Source organism: Portunus trituberculatus, chromosome 44, assembly GCF_017591435.1.
Source record: "Portunus trituberculatus isolate SZX2019 chromosome 44, ASM1759143v1, whole genome shotgun sequence".
In the NCBI taxonomy this organism is placed as follows: domain Eukaryota; kingdom Metazoa; phylum Arthropoda; class Malacostraca; order Decapoda; family Portunidae; genus Portunus; species Portunus trituberculatus.
Genome location: NC_059298.1, coordinates 545,001 through 565,000, shown reverse-complemented (window position 1 = coordinate 565,000; position 20,000 = coordinate 545,001). Strand labels below are relative to the sequence as shown.

At 42.7% G+C, this 20,000-nt stretch overlaps 1 protein-coding gene and 3 non-coding genes across 4 annotated transcripts in view; 2 read left to right on the top strand and 2 right to left on the bottom strand.

Moving 5' to 3' along the window:
* LOC123518625 overlaps nucleotides 1-20,000 on the bottom strand; it is a 316,215-nt gene that overhangs the window by 104,194 nt on the left and 192,021 nt on the right. The gene's annotated exons all lie outside the window — the stretch shown is intronic.
* Nucleotides 4,511-4,582, top strand: Trnae-cuc. The gene has a single exon. It is a non-coding gene; the product is annotated as a tRNA-Glu (tRNA).
* Nucleotides 19,709-19,781, bottom strand: Trnaa-agc. The gene has a single exon. It is a non-coding gene; the product is annotated as a tRNA-Ala (tRNA).
* On the top strand, nucleotides 19,896-19,968 carry Trnaa-agc. Its single transcript has one exon. It is a non-coding gene; the product is annotated as a tRNA-Ala (tRNA).

The following is a 20,000-nucleotide window of genomic DNA, read 5'->3' as shown; positions in this document are numbered from 1 at the left end:
CCAACAAAAAAAACAACAACAACAACAACAACAACAACAACCAAGACTCCCCTGCCCTCCCCGAAAAAAAAAAAAAAAAAAATTAAACCAGTATGAAAAAAAATAAAATAAAATAAAGAAGACAGAAAAAAAAAGGATATTCGCACATTCTTACCTATACTCCTAAAACAAACAGCGTGCACGTGGCCAACAGCTAATGAGAGGGCATGGAGGATGAGAAGGAGGAGCAGAAGGAGGAGGAGGAGGAGGAGGAGGATGAGAGACGATAAGAGGGGAAGGTAAGAAGATAGAGCATAGGGAGGAGGAGGTGTATGTAAATAACAAGGAAGGGCTGGGTGTCGGCAGGTGGGTGGCAGGTAAGTTGAAGATAATTAAGTAAATGAGTACGTCTAGATATAAATATAGAGGTTCATAGGAAGGGCACGATGGGAAGGTACATTTTGAGGAGACAGGTGAGAGAGAGAAGAGGGAGTGGAGGGAGAGAAGGCCAGGTAGCGAGGGAAAGGGAGGGAATCAACCTTATCCGCTGAACACCTGTTTGGAGAGAGAGAGAGAGAGAGAGAGAGAGAGAGAGAGAGAGAGAGAGAGAGAGTAGCACAGTAACACTATATTGTGAAAAATGCTCTCTCTCTCTCTCTCTCTCTCTCTCTCTCTCTCTCTCTCTCTCTCTCTTAAAAGTATAATTACCACACTGGGAGAGAAAAAAAAAGGCAAAATGTGCAGTGTCTTAATTTGTGTTGGTGTTGGGTAGTGCAGTTTACAGGCCCTCAGTCACCTGCACTCTACTCTCTTTCTCTTTCACAACCATCACAGCGACACTACACACCACAGTATATCCGTCACTGCAGCGGAGGCAGACGAATTTATAGGAACGTTTCACTGTATTTAGAGGTATAAGAACGTAAATAACCTGTTACTGCGCTGGTGTTTGCTACAATATAAAGAAAGGAACTTGGGGTGAATTTTCTTCTTCAATCCCGCTGTTGTATGTCGGCTAAGCTGCGCATTCTGATGGGTGGATAAGCTGCTGGATGCCACGTGTCGACTGACCTTCGTAAAATAATATAATAAATGATATAACAAAAGAGCATAATGGAACAACTTGGTTTTACCTAAAATTTCCAAACACTGGATGACCAAACCTTCTTAGGAATATCAAAACACTCTAGAAACTAAGATAACTAGTTTTTTTTTTTTTTTGGAATCTTCACTTATAACTTTATTTTATGGTTGATAGCATTCTTTGACCACGTAAAATGAAATCAATAAGGATAAAAAAATAAATGCTATATTGTCAACTGTTTGTTTTGGTACATATTGGTAAGACGTTCTCAGCAAACATGGACACATGAATGGACAAAGGTAAGAATTCAGATTTAGGTGAGGAAATTCAGGAGAGGAAGAAGGTAATAGTGTCGCTGTGGATAGTTCATGGCATCTAAAACCCAGCCTCTGCAGGACAGCACGGTGCCACCAAGATGAACACGCTGTGCTGCAGCTGCATCCTGACTCTCCTGTCTGTCGAGGAAGACGAAACAGAACATGGCAGGGAAATGGAATGTTTCCATCAGCTTGAGAATTACCTCAATCAGCAAGGCAGGCGGAATGCTTTTCCTGCTGGCCAGGTGGCGCACCCCAACACGGTGGTGCAGCACACACGTCTGTCACTGCTTCCTGCCTCACTTCTCGCCCAGGCAGGAAATGTTCCTGCCCAAACTGGCGGGCAGGATTGCGTTGTGAGGGTGCAACACCCGGCCTGTCATGGGAGGGAGCGAGACATGTTATTCCAGTAGTGGCAGCGCCGCCAGTACAAACCTGACTTCAACAGGAAACAAGTTTCCTTCTGCCCGGAGCTTCGATCTCCTTGTCCTGAACATTTCCACGCTGTGGCGGAATGACAAAGGCTGTTCCTTTGCCTCAGATTCTGAAGTGTTTTTCTTCTCGGCAGGGAATCATTTATACAAAGAAACTCCCTCTCCAGCACATATCCTCTCATTCGGTGGAAAATTCTGTATGTGGTGTGGAATTCAGTATCGTGTCAGTATTTTGCTCCTCTTGTCAAAAGATCCTGTGGACGTGAATTGGTTTTCCACATCACATCCTCTTTTCTTCTCGACTAGACGATACGTTGACTTAAGCTTAGCATTTTGATTATACCTTTGTTTTTTCTTGTCATTATATTCTGTGATCTCAAAACCAGCCTCTGCTATCATTTTACTCCACCACAGCAGTGAGGTACACCGTGAGACAGGTGGATGTCCTTGGTTTTGTAATATTTGTATAACGCGTACATTCTTCTCGTCTGCACAACTTAATTTAAGTTTGCTCTGAATGATATAAAGACCGCATGACAATACCAGTTCGGTGAAATAGAAGAGTCAGTTTAGGGCGATGTTGGTGTAATCTTTGACACTCGATTTGATTACTTGATAGACAATATGTAAAGCACCAGAAGTATTGTTTACATAAACCACAATCTTTCCCATACAGCAAAATATCTCTTCGCTGTTTTATGTGATTACTGTTGTTTTCTGTGTTTTTTTTTTCTGCGAAGTTTGTCATTTTTAGTATGCAGAATTTAGTTGAAATTTTGAATGGCATACAAAATATTATTAACGATTCAAAAGAGCAGTTCTGGCCAAGACAGATCAAGAAGAAATGATAAAAAAGACTACACTCGATTTTTGTCTATGCATAATATTTCATATACGTCAACGATTAATTTGAACGCCATACATGCTATAGATTACTGATCGCACCTCAGTCTAAAGAAGCACAAAGGATACGAGAAGGAAACCCTTGGTGTATTTTGTTGTTCTCGTTGGTATTATATCTACTCTCCTCGCCTGTCAAGTCGTCCATTTCGCCTCATTCTTCTCTATACAACCTCTTTAATTATCCCGCAACTCGACTCACAGTTTGCAGCTTTTTTTTTTTCCCATTTACATACGCCTCATTCAAGTTGTCTGACGCGGGATGGCAGGTGGCGCTGCTCACCATCTGTTGAACGTGAAAATCCTTAAGGATACCCAACCGATGTGACTAATGCATTCGCTGTGATGAGCTGAGAAACAGGGCAGTGGAAGGGGATAAGATCATGTTACAAGCCAACGATAACAACGATGAAAGACAAAGTGTTAATAAGCTGTGAGCTATCAAGTGGTGGTCACATTTTATTAAAAAAAGTAATGCTACGAGAAGCATTTTCAAAGCAAAAACTAGACAAGACAAACGAAATAAAAAAAAATGTAGTGATAAAATATGTGACAAAAAAGGCAGACTAATATCCTAAGAGGGAAAAGGAATTAGAAAAGTAAGATGTAAAAAAAACTACGAATCGCTACGATATCAGTCATTATCATCGCGGAGAAACGATAAGAAAGGTGAAACAAGATGCAACAATCATGTGAGGCTTTTGTTTTGGCTTCCCCGGGCAAGCAGCGACCTCTGGCCTCAGCCGTCGCCCGCTGCGTGACGGAGCACCCGGGGTCGCCTCACTACCCAGGTCGAGCTGGAATGATGAACACCGCTTGTCGTTCTTTCAACAACACCATTAAACACCTTGCTATATAAATAACTATGTAAATAAAGAAACGGATTAGCAAGCATACGGATATATGTAGTACATGTATACCTAAGTAATTATGAATGTTTGAGTAATATAAAGTTATAAACACATGTCTCTCTCTCTCTCTCTCTCTCTCTCTCTCTCTCTCTCTCTCTCTCTCTCTCTCTCTCTCTCTCTCTCTCTCTCTTTGCAAGAGTACTGATTCCTCCCCTGCTGGTCTAGGCGGAGAAATGAACCTGCGTCACGGAATCAGCAGCCACTGCATGGTAACACAATAGTCATGCTCTGACCTCAGACCTTTGAACCAGACAGGTATAATGACTTACCCATCCAGCATTAACACTTATACAGCTATACAAAGACGATAACAGAATATCATCATATAATGTTCGCTCAGCCAATATCATATACACTGAATCACGCAAGCTGTACTTAAATTTGAGCTCATCCACCAGCTGTAAAGTATGGCATTATCTGGCTTACACATGAGGAGGAGAAATAGCAGGAGAGATATCGGTCTACAGCGAGTGTGAAAGAACACAACAGACATAGAATAAGGCTCTATCTAAATGTAGACTACTTTCTTATTATTCAAGAAAGTATTCTCTTTACGTAAGTTATCAAGAAAAGTGTCAAAAAAGCGACCTCCGCAGACCTTGGGTACACTTGTAAGACACAAGACACCATATATTCACCAGCAAAGAGGGCAAGGAAACCTGTCACATGACTGACTAGAATGGTCAGTAAGAAAGGCTGTAAAAAAAAAAAAAAAAAAAAAAAAAAAAAAAAAACATTTCTTTATTTTGTTCAAAGACAGTGTTTGTACAGACATCGCTTGGAAAGTGAAGGGCATCACTACAGTGGTCAGCGGCCAAACTGCTTGCAATACTACAGAAATACACAAATTCATTAAAAAAAAAAGAATTATTTCCATTTATATATTCCCGTGTGGTCTAGTGGCTAGGATACGCGGCTCTCACCCGCGAGGCCCGGGTTCGATTCCCGGCACGGGAAAATATTTTGTCGGCGTGTTAGTGGAGTTAATTAAAGCACCGCGCACATCACACACACGTCAAAGGTTCGATTGCTACACAGCCGCTGGAAATGGAAGAATTTCAGGTTGTGGAATTCGGGACTTGTTAGTTCAGTCGCTCAGAAGACTGAAGAGGAGGTTCAGACAAATTCATGGATAATGATGATAAGGAGACTCGCACATTTAGATTTACTATACATTCTGCAGTTCTCTTTATGATCTTAGCATGTATGTATAATACAATACTGCCGCATCATGGGAAGTGAACCCGAAAGCTGAAAGTTGCCAACACAGTAAGAATGAATTAAGGTGATATCACCCACGGTTAATTGCCAGGCTGCACTTGTTTACATCCAGTCATAGTGACATGAAAACAAACATAATCTTGTGACTTACGTGAAGCAACACACTCTGAAATCAAATTAACTTGTGCACCTAGCGCTGCTGCTGCAGGTTGATGAAGACAATAAAAACAAAGTTTAAATGAAGAAAGATAGTGTTCCACAAACAGGAAATTAGATTCACGAATGCGACTATTTTAATAACTAATATCATGAACATTAATCAAGTCATCTGAATATCAACAATGACTTAATCTTGAAAATTATTCCATATTGAATTACTTTTGCTCTCTCTCTCTCTCTCTCTCTCTCTCTCTCTCTCTCTCTCTCTCTCTCTCTCTCTCTCTCTCTCTCTCTCTTTTAGTAGGTCCTGAGGTACCATTCCTTAGCAACGCGGTGCGCACCATGTTAGTAGAGTAAACACAACCGGTCACGGGGGAAGCAAAAACTCAGCAGGTGTCGTAGGGAAATGTTTCTGGTGCGTCGCTGTGTCTCGCCAGCTGTTCTTGTCTGTGAGATCAGAAAAATAACAGCAACAACATCCTGATATTGAAACTGGTAGAGTGAGACCTTGGGTACCGACCTCCAAGCCTTCTCGTGTGTGTCCGCCGCTCATCAGGCATGACCGCCACCACTGAATAGGAACCTCCACCATCAACTTGATCACGGACACAAGTTGAATCGGGAAAATATCATAGATATCCTACAGATAAATTATCGTAATAGCCATGAAAGAATTATGGAGGCTTCAAGTCTTGCTGACCCAACAAATTACAAGGATTACGGATAATTGAAAAACTTTGATGTCTAATAGTTGGTTAGGCGGCCATTGTCAAGCATTACCCCGATAAGGCAATGCTATGCTATCAAGTGCACCAGTTTTCACAGATCACAGCTGTGCCAGGATACACACATACCCGCAAACACTGTCACACTCTCCCGACAACTCCAAGCATCCATTACTTGATGAATATTGTTCGGTATCAGCATTCAAGTAGAGAGAGAGAGAGAGAGAGAGAGAGAGAGAGAGAGAGAGAGAGAGAGAGAGAGAGAGAGAGAGAGAGAGAGAGAGAGAGAGAGAGAGAGAGAGAGAGAGAGAGAGCACCACCACCGTCGCCTTGGCAATGTTATGGTCTGTTATGAATACAGTCAAGGTTCTACGTTCCACGATGTTATTGCGTTCATAGTGCTCTAAATGGCACTTGTGGGTTAAAAACGCAATGACTTAATTTCATAAACTTTGATCAGTTAATAAAACTTAATTAATTTAATCGAAATAGAAGGAAAGAATGATATTAACAAGATAATGAGACGTAGGAGGAGCACGAAGATAAGGAAGATCTTGTTAAACTCTTCAATACTGAGACGCATCTTTACCTTGAGGTTTTTTTATGTGATTCGACGATTTTGTTAGCATTAGGAAGGCTGTATGAAGGTCAGAAGATTAATGGCCAGAGTCTTCACCATTTCAATGCCCACACAAGTTTCTGGAGCTGTGTAAAATCGCCAAATAGTAAGTAAAGATAGTATGAAAATTCGTCCTGGTACTGAAGGGGTTAAGTCCTCTTCTATTCTAACCCATAAAGTCTCACAAATAAGTAAAAGAGCGAATACTTAACACAAATATTATGTACGCTATGTAAAGAAAGAAAAAACAGACTGTCTAAAAGCAAGAATACAACTTGAAGAATAAAATAAATAAACATCTTCCACTCCCGAGAATACACACACACACACACACACACACACACACACACACACACACACACACACACACACACACACACACACACACACACACACACACACAGTAACAAGGTGAGTTTCATGAGATGTGTCGGTAATTTAGTTCCTGAGGTGTCTTGATATTTCTCTCCTGAAAGCGTCCAGGAGAATGGGAGTAAAAATATAGACTAAGACAATGCTCAACAGTTTACAAAGGAGGAAGGAATGGTGGAGTAAAATAGAATGAACTTTAATCAACTCTTACTACCTTAAAACAACAACAACAACAACAACAACCACAACAACAACATTATCATCACCATCACCATCATCACCACCACCACCACCACCACCACCACCACCAAAACCACCACCACTACCACCAATAACATCAACAACAGCAACGTCAACAACAACAACAACAACAACAACAACAACAACAACAACAACAAAGCCCCTGCAGAAGACAAACAGAAAGTAGAGAGCAAGGCAAAATTAGACAGGCAGCATTTCCACTACCACCACCACCACCACCACCACCACCACCACCACCACCACCACCACAAACTCCAGAGCCAAGCATGGAGAACATCAGACCTCAAGCCAATTAGCCCATTTAGTGTCTGCCTGGCCTGAGCTCGCTGTGGCCTGGATCCCTCGGGCGCCGCGGTCACCCAGGCACACTCAGCTCTCCCCTGCACCATCCTTACCCTTTCCCTCCTCCGCACCAGATAGTGTTACCATTCAGCGGGGCACGAGTCCAGGTGGCGGGGTTGTGGAGGTGGTGGTCGTGCCTGAGGGATCCCACGCAGCCCCGGATCATCTCATGCACCGCGCCACTCACTAATTATCAAGTTTTCGTACTGAGGAGAACTAGTAATTTCACTTCATTAGGCTCAACCTTAATTCGTATCGTAGCTGCCGAGATTACATTAACTTCGTGTCACTGGCCACCTCGTTGTTTTTAGGTTGTTATTATTATATATTTTCTCTTTGTCTCTTTGTCTCTCTCTCTCTCTCTCTCTCTCTCTCTCTCTCTCTCTCTCTCTCTCTCTCTCTCTCTCGTCTCTATAAGCACTATTTCAAACGCGGCACGCAACTACTCGTGTCTCAGTCCACTTCGTTCTTATGAATAACTCCCTTGTGACTTTTGACTTTACGATTGCCACGCCATCCCGCCGCACGTCAAGTCCCTCAAGTGGCCAATCCGTATCGCTGGGCATTGCAACTCACCCTTCCCTGTATGGTCAATCTGCGCCTCTGACACTTCAATACACTCTTTCAAAATATGCCTTAACTCTATTCCTCTAACCGTTTGTTCTTCAGTGCTTATTTCTACAGGGTATAATAGGTTTTCTAACGCATCTTTATTGAACTTTATTTTTTCTGGTGTGTTGTTCTACAAATCCTTATGTTATTCAGTCTCTAATTTATCCTAGATTCTTCCAAATTCTCATCTGTATCTCTGATCTTCCTGACAGTCTTCACTTTTAATTTCTAACGTATATTTAAGTGTGTCTGATAACTCTGTCTTCTACTCTACCTGGAACCATTAAATTACCTTACTGACCTCCTACCTGTGGCCTGCAACTCAACCTAACCTTACCTAACCTTCCTAGAATCTCTAATTTACAACACTTTTTCATCATAACTCAAGCCCTCCCAGGTCTTCTTAATAATAATTTCATGCAGTTTATATAAGCATACATGAACATTATTCTATTCCACATCCGCTAAACTAACCTACCCTATCTTTATGTAACCCAACCCAATCTATCTTGCTCTCCATCACAATTAAATCTTCACCAGATCCTCTTAATAAGCAACTCATGTAGTTTATATAAAGACACATTAACTCATATCCCATCCTCGAACATAGGACATCTAGCCTAACCTAACCTAATCTTAACTAACCTAACCTCAAATAGCTTTACCCTACCTTACCTTAACTTGACATAACCTAACCTTACTTTAACTGACCTATCTGGAATTTAATCTTTACTCTCCACCACAAATAAAGGGCCATTAGCTCTTCTTAAAAGCCTAACCGTACAGCCTTACCTAACCTAACCTAACATAACCTAACCTTAGTTTAACTGACCTACCTGGAACCTCATCTTTACTCTCCACCACAAATAACGTTCTGCCAGCTCTTCTTAATAACCTAAGCTTACAGCCTAACCTAACCTAACCTAACCTAATCTAACTTAACCTTATCTAACCTAACTTAACCTAATCTAACTTTACCCTGCACCAGTTACCAAGCTAAGCCGCATCCTACTTAGTCCAAGCTGCACGTACTAAGAGCACGTTCCTCTCCCTGGTCCCCACACACCCCAGGACACTTCATCGCTCAGACTGTTCTAAGCTGGCCACAAATACTCCAGCGCCCAAGTATTTTCTGTCGCTCGTAAGACAACCCAGCCCAGCATAGCCTAAATCTTACATTGGCTGAAATACTGTCTCAAGCAGCCAATAAACAAGGGCGGGCAACACGACGGAATATTAATTGGGTGCACAGGCCAGGTGATCTTGCAAGGGGGGGAAGAGAAGGGGTAAAGAGGAGATACAGGTGAAGAGAAGAGGAGAGGAAAGGAGAGGAGAGAAGAGGAGAGAAGAGAAGAGGAGAGGACAGGAGAGGAGAGGAGAGAAGAGGAGAGAAGAGGAGAGAGTGCGTCTAGATAATAATGACAATGATCACCTGACGTGTGTGTGTGTGTGTGTGTGTGTGTGTGTGTGTGTGTGTGTGTGTGTGTGTGTGTGTGTGTGTGTGTGTGTGTGTGTGTGTGTGTGTGTGTGTGTGTGTGTGTGTGTGTGTGTGTGTGTGTGTGTGTGTGTGTGTGTGTGTGTGTGTGTGTGTGTGTGTGTGTGTGTGTGTGTGTGTGTGCATACAGTGAACAGGTTGCATTCATAAGGTCATTAATTACCTGTTTTAGTGTAGATCATCGAGTGTCAGGGAAGCAATACTAATTAATGAGAGGCTGAGAGGGAAAACAAACAGTGGAGCCATTTTTTACGCCAAACTAATAGAAAGGGATGAAAATACACGCAGGCAATTATGAGTCCATTCACACGCACATCCGCATCCACGCCGCCATAACTCATGCAGGTTCCTCGCACCACGCTCACTGACTCCACACCACACGCCACGCCACGCCACGCCACGCCACGCCACGCCACGCCACGCCACGCCACGCCACTCCGCGCCCCACGTTAGAGAGAGAGAGAGAGAGAGAGAGAGAGAGAGAGAGAGAGAGAGAGAGAGAATAACGATATCTAACAGCGTAGCGGATCTGTGAGTGGCAGGATAAGAAAAAATAATAATATTAATAAGGTAAGTTAATAAAATAATGAAATAAAAATTAAGTAAGTAAGCACACCGGAGTGCTAATATACACATAGTACATTCTCATCACGGAAAACAATGAAGTCTTAACCACCACCACCACCACCACCACCACCACCACCACCACCACCACCAACGCACCCCCAAAAACAAAATTGAAAAATAATATCGTCTCGGTAAGAACAAACCATTTTTCACCTTGAGTAATGGCGGCACAATGTTTACTTGTGACGTCACCAGGGTCGGGCACCAAGGCACCATTTGTCTCCGCCTGCCGCCCCTTTGTAGCGACCGCCGTCTGCTGGAAGGGCCGCGGGGGACGATGCCGGGCGCCCGGACGTGACACTGCCCGACCAACACATGTGGGCAGGTAGTCGAGGAGGAGGAGGAGGAGGAGGAGCAAGTGATGTGAGGGGAAGGTAGTAATGTGGTAGTGGTGTTACAAGAGGTGATGTGTGGGTAGGGGGGGATGAAGGGTCTGGGGAAGGGAAACTGGAAGTTTATGTATGTGTGGAAGGAAAGACATGAGGTGATGTGGAGAGGAAGAGGGGGAGGTGGAGGGGAAAGAGGAGGTGATGTTGGAAAGAGAAGGAGGAGGAGGAGGAGGAGGAGGAGGAGAAGGAGAAGGAGAAGGAGAAGGAGAAGGAGAAGGAGGAGAAGGAAAAGGAGAAGGAGAAGGAAAACGAGGAGAAGAAGAAGAAGGAGGGGGAGAGAGGAGGAGTAAGGAGATGATCTAGTACTGGGAACGGAGGGAGGAGGTGCAGAAGAAAGATAATTATGATGGTATTGAAGATAATTAATTTAGGAATTGCATAGCTCAATCTAAAAAAAAAAAATAATAATAAATAAATAAATAAAAATGCCGTCCCAGAATGTGCAGCGTGTAATGGTAAGTCATCATTAGAGCAAAAAAGAATAAAATACATACAAAAAATCAGTAAATAACACACTCACCATTCCTTCTTGCTCACCAATCCCCTACCCATCACCACTCACTGTTAATACCTCACCATTCCCTGCCTCCTCATCACCTGGTTCTTCCACATCACCCATCACAAACCCATCTCTTTACCTATACTTCCTAGCTTCTCCTACTGCATCACAACCTCATACCCTCGCAGAGCAAACCCTCCTGAACTCCTTCCCCTGACCTCTGCTTCGTCTTCCTCCTCCTCCTCCTCCTCCTCCTCCTCCTCCTCCTTCAGCATAACCCAGCATCTCGGAACACGCACTTCATCACCGCCCCGCCACCTCCGTTCATCACACCAGCATACCATCACGAAGCAACACACATTCATCACTGTGTCGCTTTAACCGGGGCACAACACCACAGTCTCACCACCATTCTGTCACCACACCGCCGCCATCATGCCATCACGTGCTACCCCTTTCCCTCTCTCCCTCCCTCCCTTACCCGGTGAAAAATTGTACCAAGGCCTCATTTGCTCACACGTCACCATCAGTATCGTCATCAGCATCGTCATCATCATCGTAGAGTCATTTTCATCTTCCCCGGTGCACTAATGGGACAGAAGCTCCATTTGGGTGTTCCTGTTTAGCTGCATTTTCTGTTACACATCATTACTCGGCTGGGATAATTACTGGACCATCATAAAAAAGGAGTAAACATTATACTCCTCCTGGTTAGGGAAAGAGTTACTCGCAGTGGCACAACGCCCTCAACTGAAGATTATTAGCCAGTTTTTTACACGACCACTTAGCACGAATCTTTACTTACTGCTACAATTATTCATCCACTCATCTGCATCAAGACATTCACTCATCATTACTCATGCACCTCCACCTCTACTGCCCCAAACCACCACCACTCCCTTCCACAATAACTCATAATGCTTTAATTTCATAACTCCACTCACTCACTCATCCACGCATGCTCCCACTTATCATCCACCGGTATTCTTAAATTACTACTTCCACCATATTTTCTCCAGGTACTCGCAAATCTATTATCTCACAGCTTTATCTCTCATGATTGAATCTTACGAACGGTTACGACTCCTCCACATCATGATACATCCACCATTCATCAGTGCTCCAAATTATATCCTTCTACTCTTCCTCACTACTGTTCTTATAATCTCACCACTTTACTACGTTATATGCTTCACTATACTACTAATGCATCTACTCAGCCATATCGTCATCCATCCACTGCCGTTACTCCACTCTTCCACAATGATCCACAACTCTATACCATCACCACCTCGGCATTCACCACCAAAATTTACTACTTACTCATCCGCTCATCGACATGAACACAAACATCCACCACACACTCAATACCCAAATCACCACCACCACCACCACCACAGCGGCTGACCCACAAGGCTATAATTTCACCACCTCACTACTTAACACCGAATCTTTACTACTCACTCACCCACTCATCCACCAGACACTCAGCCAAACCCTTCCATAACAACCCACAACCCTATAATCTCACCACCTCGCTACCACTCCCACTACAATAACCCTCCACCACCACCACTACCACCACCACCACCACGTACACTCGGCAAGCGCACGTCCCACATAACTCTCCCGGTCTGCATCCTCTCCGCGGCCATAAAGATAATTGATGATGTGCAATAAATCGGGCTAATTGACTTGCTTTGGCCGGCAGTTAATAACACCACTCCCGGGCCGCATTGTTCCCGCGATCAAGACTTCGAACTGCGACTTGCTAATCACGGGAGGGCGGCCCGATACACACAGATACACGGACGCTGAACTCGCCCACTCATAATTAAGACGGAGAATTAGCAATCATTATCAATTTAACACCATCCATTACTACATTTTCATCACGGTCCGGGCGGAGGAAAGAGAGAGAGAGGGAGTAGGGAGGGGGGTGAAGGAGAAGGAAGGGTTGAGAGGGGAGGGGTGAGGTTACAGGTGGTGTTGGTGGGGTTGGTTCAGGTGGGGAGAGGTGAGGTGGTGTTGTGTTGGTTGGTGGGGGTGGGGGTGGAAGGTGAGGGGGAGTGAGTGAAGGAATTTATGCTTGAACAAGACATCTCAATTTGTGGCGGAGTTTGATTACGTCTAAAGTCTCTCTCTCTCTCTCTCTCTCTCTCTCTCTCTCTCTCTCTCTCTCTCTCTCTCTCTCTCTCTCTCACCGTTGCTCCAAGTCTTTCTTATCTGTGGTATTACTGGGGACGAGTGTCTGCCGCGCCTCCACGCCCTGCCTGCTGGAGAGGGGAGCGCTGCACGGCCTGGGTCACTTCTAGTTAAGCGGCGCCGCCCAGTGATCCAGCTGCTGCGAGATGAACCGATCCCTCAGTGCCGGCTCACCAGACTATTTACGCCTATCCTCAGTGTTAATGTGTGTTATAAACCACATTCATGAAGCTGTTAAAGGCCGAACATTTTCCTCCGTCTGATCCCAGCGTGGCACGCTTACATACTGCTCGGCCCGGCAATATACACACCAGACTCAGTACCACAGAATTAAAATGTAAGATGCAATGTAAAAGTAAGAAATGAAAATACATCCATACGACTCGAAGGAAACGTAAGGAATAATCGCTTAGCAGTACACGAGAGTTAAAATGTAAGGTACAATGTAAAAGAAAGAATTAAAATTGCACTTCGATCCGGAGGAAAAGCTAAGAATCATCGTTTATCACTGAATGAAGTAAAATGCACATGATTTTCTATGATCATAACGGAGATGAAGCCAATAGGTGTGCAAGAATGACTCACACATTTGCAGCGCTGCGCTATTGGTGAGTCCATCAGCTAAAACCAATACAAGGCTGTTCTGTAATCAGTGAATAATTGGGTGATGATGGCGGGGCGGAAATGTGGAAGTAATGGCCACCACGAGGAGGCGAGGCACACTCCAGAGTCCAGTCCTGCTGCACGCCTGCCTGTGTGTGTCTGTAAGCAGCAAAACATGGCAGCGGACATGCGCCTGAGAGCGAGTACGATTCCACTGCCTCTCCATTTACTGGCGTCAACACAGACCAACACTTTAAGGCGCACTAACAATCACACAAGCACGCACTGATAACACAAATGCATCAGTAGTACAACTGAAAATAAATTGAATACAATAATGAAGACAATGATAACAATAGTAATGATAATAATAATAATAATAATAATAATAATAATAATAATAATAATAATAATAATAATAATAATAATAATAATAATAATAATAATAATAAGATTAATGATAATGATGATGTTGACGATAATAATAATAACAATAATGATAATAATAATAATAATAATAATAATTATTATTATTATTATTATTATTATTATTATTATTATTATTATTATTATTATTATTATTATTATTATTATTATTATTATTATTATTATTATTATTATTATTATACTATTATGATTATTATCATAACAACAACAACAACAACAACAACAACAACAACAACAACAACAACACTGCAAATACAAAGTACACACAAATAAAAATGTAGGGAAATAAAAGGGAATATGACAGAAAGCAATGAGGAAGTGAGGGGAACATCATGCGAACTTACGACAACTAAATCGATAACTTGGGCGCGTCTGACGGCATGGCTGTGGCACGCCGCTGTTTCACCGGTCTGATACCATTGCGCATTGACATTAACCCATGCAGTGCCGTGACGCGTTTCCATATTCATTCTGGTTACTATTTGGTGATTCTAATATACAGCTTCAGAAAACTATGTGAGGATTATAATAGTGAAGACTGTCCATTAATCTTCTGACCTCCATAGACCCTTCCTAGTTTCAATAAAATCGTCTAATCACACCATAAAAACTCAACGTGAAAAATACGTCCTCGGTACTGAAGGGGTTAACTGCAGACTTCTCCACGAGTGTTCCTATATAATGTAGTTACCGCCACTGACAACTTGCGCTCTCACTGAGGAGGGTCTCTCATCACAGTGGCAAATATGATGTTGTTCATGTTGTTACTATTGTTATTTTATGTAAGAGAGGAAAACTGTCCGAGGGTATCAGAAACGATCAAACAAAAAGGTCCACTGAGATGCCAGTGCCCCAACAAGCTCAGAAGACTTGTTGTTATTGTTGTTGTTGTTGTTGATTTGTTGTTATCTTTTACATTTTTTTAATCTACTTATTTTTGTAAGTATTTTTTGGTGTTTCTCTCTCTCTCTCTCTCTCTCTCTCTCTCTCTCTCTCTCTCTCTCTCTCTCTCTCTCTCTCTCTCTCTCTCTCTCTCTCTCTCTCTCTCTCTCTCTCTCTCTCTCTGTGTGTGTGTGTGTGTGTGTGTGTGTGTGTGTGTGTGTGTGTGTGTGTGTGTGTGTGTGTGTGTGTGTGTGTGTGTGTGTTCTTATAATCTTACAGCGTTCTGAATCTTACGGAAAGACGGTTACAGCAGCAAACTGTTAACACACACACACACACACACACACACACACACACACACACACACACACACACACACACACACAATCTTCCCCTCCCCCAACCAATAAAAAAAAAGTAAAAAGCAACTAACACAATTATCAACACAAAAAGAGTCAAGAGGAGCGCCGTGTAACAAAATTGCATGAAACTCCTCCTATTCCGAGTATTTGCTTTCTTTTATCCCAGGCAGCGCTTCCTCCACTCAACACCCGGAGAATCTCGTATAGACAGTGCGCAACTTGTGTCCATAACAAGGCTCCCCACTTCCCCGTGAATTAAGATCGGGGGTGAAGAGCGTGTAATTATGGAGGTGGAGGCTTGAGCGTACAAGTTAAAGCGTCGTTAGGTAATGGGTGTGGTAGCAGTGCGAATCCCACCACCCAGCAGGCCTTCACTAGCCCTTCACACCGGCTGCGGCTCAAACTACCGTCGTTTTGCTCATTCTGTTGCGAGTTTCATTGCTCTGCGACAGGGAGGAAAAAATGCACCGTGGCGAGTAAGTGAAGGAAAGTGTGTGTGTGTGTGTGTGTGTGTGTGTGTGTGTGTGTGTGTGTGTGTGTGTGTGTGTGTGTGTGTGTGTGTGTGTGTGTGTGTGTGTGTGTGTGTGTGTGTGTGTGTGTGTGTGTGTGTGTGTGTGTGTGTGTGTGTAAGGCATTATCGTTGTCTTATTAAATGTAGACATGATGAAATGAAAATTGGATATGATTAAACAATGATTAATTAAATAAAAGGTAACGAAATTAAATACGGGATAGCAAAAATTGAAAAGGTAAAAATTAAGCAAAATAATTGAATGATAAGAGAAGATGCCCAAATTATATATAAAAAAAATGATGAACAGGAATTAAAAGAAACTTCGTACAAATACAAATAATTAAACTGTTAAAAGCGAAAGGAACGGTTAAAATCAGGAAGCAAATCAAGAAATGATAAAAAAAGAACACAAAATCAAAACAAAAGTGTGCACGGAGAAAAGTAAGAGAGGAAGAAAACCACACACAGAAAAAGAAAGGAAAAAACAAAAGAACAAAATTAGATAAAAAAAAAAAGAAAAAAGAAAGACTAATAAGCGCAAGGGGAGGGTAGGGGGAAGAAGTAAAGGCAAAGGAAATGAAGGATGCCATCTGCTCACACCTGGTGGGCAATAAAATATTCGTAATGAGGCAGAATAATACCGACAGGATGCTTTTGCTTGGGGAAAATTTGACGTTGAGACAGATGTTGATGTGGCCCGGTGGCCGCATCGAGGAACAGTACCCCGGTAATTGTGGCTTCCTTGTTGGATCAAATTATACACCTGACTCAGAAACAGTCTGGGAGAATCTACATAAATTTGCGGCTCAGAAGTCAGGTGTAAGAGACACCCTTAACCTTCATTTTCCCAAAGGTTTTCATCTGTAATAAAAGAACAATGCAGGTAAGGGGCCGCGCGCCGCCTAGCCCTCACACCAGCCACAAATGATGGCCACAAGACATGCCCAACGACAACAAAGAAGGAAAATACAATGTTTAAAGGTTAACTAATTCTTTCAGAGGTTTTCAAATCTTATTTCATTTCTAACTCAGCATAAATAACGAATTAATAAATGCATAAATATACGAATAAGCAAAATCACCAGGAATGGAAAGGAACATTAAAGAAATCAAAAGGAATATTAGATAAAGAATTACACCGTTTCATTTTATAAAAGCGCACATTTGTTTCTTGTACTGGTTAAGCTGATGATTGAGTACAGAAGCTCTGCCTCATCTTCCTTGCCGCAGCAACCGCCAGTCTGCAGAGGAAGGTCGTCGCATTACGCACACGTGATGCGACGATTTCTCTTGTTGTAAAAGCCTTGCAGCTCAAGGAAAATTGCTTTATGCAAAGAGAATGTCGTCAAATCCCTAACCTTATGTGGCTTGTTTGTTGCAAGGATCCATCGCCTAAGAGGAAAACACATTGAATATATATATATATATATATATATATATATATATATATATATATATATATATATATATATATATATATATATATATATATATATATATATATATATATATATATATATATATATACACACACACAAATACAATTCTGTGAATGCACCTGTCTTTAAACAAGAAAGTTGCTAGACTAATCCTCACATTTTCATAGATCTAGCGAAGAAATGAACGGCTAGTTTTGTAGCAGATGTGGTGAAGGGGAAGCGAGGCATTACCAGGTTGTTTGTGATTTTCAAAATGGAGGTCAAGGTATTGTGTTTGTACAGGTGTGTCCGGGTGCTGATCAGTACCAGACGGATGTGATTCTTCACTGGAGCGTGAGAGGGAGGGACATCCGGCGGCAGGAAGAGGCGGCAGTGTGCGGAGGTTCAGGAGCTTGTAACGAATTGGCCGGCTTTCTTAGCCGCTGGAGAGGCTAAAGTCCATGCTTTTTCATACCTTCATTATTCCTAGGAGGTGGTGTAGGAAGGGTCTTACGTATCCCAGGTGATCTGCATGGTAGCGTTATAAGATGACAAGGAAAGGAACATGCAGGGAACTTGGTTAAATGAAGAGGGCATGTGTGTGTGTGTGTGTGTGTGTGTGTGTGTGTGTGTGTGTGTGTGTGTGTGTGTGTGTGTGTGTGTGTGTGTGTGTGTGTGTGTGTGTGTGTGTGTGTGTGTGTGTGATTCACCTCGGTTGCCTCCTGGTCACCCAGCCAGTCTTTCCCATTACGGAGCGAGCTCAGAGCTCATAGACCGATCTTCGGGTAGGACTGAGACCACATAACACACTCCACACACCGGAAAAGCGAGGCCACAACCCTTCGAGTTACATCCCGTACCTATTTACTGCTAGGTGAACAGGGGCCACACATTAAGAGACTTGCCCATTTGCCTCGCCGCTCACCGGGATTCGAACCCGGCCCTCTCGATTGTGAGTCGAGTGTGTGTGTGTGTGTGTGTGTGTGTGTGTGTGTGTGTGTGTGTGTGTGTGTGTGTGTGTGTGTGTGTGTGTGTGTGTGTGTGTGTGTGTGTGTGTGTGTGTGTGTGTGTGTGTGTGTGTGTGTGTGTGTGTGTGTTTGAAGGGATTTACATTAACAACATTAAGAAAGCCCTGTGATTATTTGTAGCTATAATTACGCAGAATAAGACCCACATAAATTAATCTACTCACTCTGTTATTAGTGGGGAATTCTGAATAGCCTATACCATCCCTTCCCACAGGCACATGACGGGAATTCACGCTTGATTACACAGTACTAGTGTTTGCCAGACAATGTGTAGCAAGTCACCTCACACACACCGTCTGATGATCACCTGTAGACTATACTATAATCTCTTACTCTTTATTTCAGTATCCATCTCCTCTCTGACGCTTATCTCTTCTGTACCATTGCTGTCACTTCCAATGCCCAGGAAAAATAGAGATAATACAAAAAGAAAATTACGCTGAACATTTGACACAGTGGCGGTAATGATGGTGGTGATAGTAGTAGTAGTAGTAGTAGTAGTAGTAGTAGTAGTAGTAGTAGTAGTAGTAGTAGTAGTAGTAGTAGTAGTAGTAGTAGTAGTAGTAGTAGTAGTAGAAGAATGAAGATAATTGCAGAAATAATAATAATAATAATAATAATAATAATAATAATAATAATAATAATAATTAAGTTTCTTTCCATTCAAGCAACAAAGACTCCACAGCTGCCTGCAAACCAAGAGAAAGAAAAAAAAAAGAGAAAAAAAAAAAAAAACAGAATGGCTGAGGGCGGGACAGGCGGAGGTAGCCAAGGTTTATGTCATGGTAATGTAAAGAACAGTGCTGGTGAAGCAGAAATAATCAAAGATCATCAGTCCTGAGAAAACCATCAGTATAATTCAGCGGTGGGTTGTCTAGTACGAGTAGGAAGCAAATGTATTTATACAATATATAGTACTGCTTGCAGCTGATCTCTAAAGCACGGACAGCAGCAGCCGGTCAGAACACAAGGCTCCAGCACTTTCTCTCCGGTGTGGTGTGGCTGATCCATGTACGGCGTGAATCCTTCGCTGCTTCCAGTGAAGATAAGAAAAATACAAATAATGACATTGCTACCCATGAAGTGTGTCTCTAGCCTCTGTGTATTCTTCACTTACGAAATACGTACGCAAGATATCAGACTACAAGAGGACTATTTCGTTTCGCGAGGCGGTCAGTCCTGGTGCCTCCACATACTGGAGTGAGGCTGGGATACGAGGAACATGATACTTAGGGAAACTCAGAAGAAGCCTTTACTCATCAAAATAAAATCAATACAGATAAAAATGTGAAATAAAAGTAGTTGGAGATGCGGGGTATCGATCCCCGTACCTCTCACATGCTAAGCGAGCGCTCTACCATTTGAGCTACATCCCCTTACCGTGCCATAGCCAAGTAGTAACTTACATTCAAATTGGAAGTGTGTGTATGTGTGTGTGTGTGTGTGTGTATCTGTGTGAATTAATTTTTCTTGACATTTAAGTAGTATTAGGGGATGTAGCTCAAATGGTAGAGCGCTCGCTTAGCATGTGAGAGGTACGGGGATCGATACCCCGCATCTCCAAGGCTTTTTTTTTTTTCTCTCTCGTGTTGCTT